The sequence below is a fragment of the Piliocolobus tephrosceles genome, chromosome 1 (genome assembly GCF_002776525.5).
Source record: "Piliocolobus tephrosceles isolate RC106 chromosome 1, ASM277652v3, whole genome shotgun sequence".
Classification (NCBI taxonomy): domain Eukaryota; kingdom Metazoa; phylum Chordata; class Mammalia; order Primates; family Cercopithecidae; genus Piliocolobus; species Piliocolobus tephrosceles.
In genome coordinates this window covers 69041883-69044379 of record NC_045434.1, presented here as the reverse complement: position 1 = coordinate 69044379, position 2497 = coordinate 69041883, and the positions used below count along the sequence as shown (strand labels likewise).

General features: G+C 46.6%; 1 long non-coding RNA gene across 1 annotated transcript in view; it reads left to right on the top strand.

The window, feature by feature from the left end:
* The first annotated feature begins 582 nt into the window (after positions 1-582).
* LOC111537015 overlaps positions 583-2497 on the top strand; it is a 22279-nt gene continuing 20364 nt past the window's right edge. Inside the window, exon 1 of the long non-coding RNA XR_002729884.1 lies at positions 583-816. This is a non-coding gene — a long non-coding RNA (uncharacterized LOC111537015). The remainder of the gene's footprint in view (positions 817-2497) is intronic.

Below are 2497 nucleotides of genomic sequence, written 5' to 3'. Positions count from 1 at the left end.
CCTGAGTTCAGGCGATCCATCTGCCTCAGCCTCCCAAAGTGCTGAGATTACAGGCGTGAGCCACCATGCCTGGCCTATTATGCCTGTTTCACAGATGAGGAAATTTAAGAGATTAGGTCACTTGCTTAAGGTTCCCCCACTGAACCGTGAACTCCAGGAGACTAAGGACTGCTTTATTTCTGATGCCTCCCTCACACCCAGAATGGTGCTAGACACAGGGAAGATGTTCAATAAAAAAAATTGCTAAATGGATGAATGAACAAGTACTAAATGCTGAAGTAAAGAGGAATGTGTTCTCCAGAAAGAAAATGAGAAATATAAATGACCAAGCAGAGAGGAAGATATTCTCTAGGCTAACTAGAAGAACTGTAATTACAGCTCTTTTAACCTTCCCTTTCTCCGTGTAGGTTTCCCATTGAGTGTTTTCAATGGGAAATGTCTAACTGCTCTGTGGGTGTACACCACGGCCGGTTGCTAATTTTGGAACACTTGTGAATCCTGGGCCCAGAGTCATGACCAATACTGGTGAGTCATACTCCCCATACAGAGCTCCCTACACACTGGCTGTCAGAAAAAAAAAAAAAAAGCAAAACAGAAGTTGCCATCTCGTCCTCTGCTCTAGCTGTCTCATTTTACCTTCTGAAATGATGGAGGAAGTTCTGCTGAGGATGGGGTCAGGGTAACAGCAGACTTCTGAATAACCCTGCACCCCCAGAAACCTGCAAAGGACACAAGCCCTCTTGGTGGTCTCCTCCTGGATGCCTTGCTTTCTCCTGGAAGAGCCCTCCCTTCCACCCCGGATATCACTGTGAACCTGTAAGTGGCAGTACCTTCTTTCTGGTAGGCAATGTCTACGTGCCATCCTAGGCAGGTATAATACATAAAAATAACCTGTCACCTGGGACCATTAGCCTCTTTAACAAAGGACAAATTTCATTCCACACTGGAGAGAAAGTGTCCTGGAGAGAGGAAACATGTTGACTTAAAGTCACACAAAGGTGCAAAGACCTGATGGTAGTCCTTTTTGGGGCAGAAAAAAAGCAGAGAGTTCAGGAGGATAGAACTCTCAATCACAGACTTGGGTACTTCGGATCCAACCTGTGGACTCTCATTCAGGTTTGGGGTTAATTTTTTTTTTTTTTTTTTTTGAGACAGAGGCTCACTGTGTCTCCCAGGCTGGAGTGCAGTAGCGTGATCTCGGCTCACTGCAACCTCTGCCTCCCGGGTTCACACCATTCTCCTGCCTCAGCCTCCCAAGTAGCTGGGACTACAAGGCACCTGCCACCATGCCTGGCTAATTTTTTTGTATTTTTTAGTAGAGTCGGGGTTTCACCATGTTAACCAGGATGGTCTCGATCTCCTGACCTTGTGATCTGCCTGCCTCGGTCTCCCAAAGTGCTGGGATTGCAGGCATGAGCCACTGTGCCAGGCCCAGTTGGGGGTTATTCAGACTCCTTTGCTTAGCTATGGTAGATGGCTAAGTCTTTGCTTCCAAGTTCTCTTGACCATGAGACATGTAGAGAGCCAGGGAGGAAAGAGAAAATCCAAACCAGGTCACTGTTACCTGTGAATAACACCTTGATCGAGTTCTGAGAAGAGGAGTTATGATACTAAAGGTTAAGTGGAGGTTTTCACTTCTGTTCAGATTTTGACTTTCATAACTCTGCCGTCTCTTTACTGTAGAGAACTGAGAAAGAATAGTATTTGGGCATGTGAGGAGATTCCAGCTGCATAAGCAGATCATGAATGTTCCCAGTGCCAGGTCCTCAGCCCCAGGAGTTTCATTCCTACTGACCGACCTGGGTAACGCAGGCATAAGAACAGAGAGAGAAGTGGTGCTTTTAAAAATAGATCTGACTTAGTAGTCTTTAAATAACTAAGGATTATGATATGGGAGAGGGCTACTTTGCATCTCCATCTCTGCTGAGAGGAGAACTTGACAAAATGGGCATGAAATTAAAGGGATTTGGGCTTGCTAAGTATAATGACTTCTAAAAGGTAAGAAAGCTGCTGAAGAAGAATATTTGCTTCTCTGTAGCAGGATGGACTCTTACTTGACTGTGATGGTCACTGAAATGTAGCCTGCCTTGACATAGAGTAAATTCTTGCTCTTCAAAGTGTGGTCCCCAGATCAGCAGCAGCAGCATCACCTGGGAACTTGTTAAAGATGGTAAGGCCCCAACCTGACCTCCTGAATAAGAATCTCCTCTCAGCCGGGAGCGGTGGCTCACACCTGTAATCCCAGTACTTTGGGAGGCCGAGTTGGGCAGATCACGAGGTCAAGAGATTGAGACTATCCTGGCTAACATGGTGAAACCCCGTCTCTACTAAAAAATACAAACAAATTAGCCAGACTTGGTGGCGGGTGCCTGTAGTCCCAGCTACTTGGGAGGCTGAGGCAGGAGAATGGCATGAACTCGGGAGGTGGAGCTTGCAGTGAGCCGAGATCGTGTCACTGCACTCCAGCCTGGGCGACAGAGCGAGACTACATCTCAAA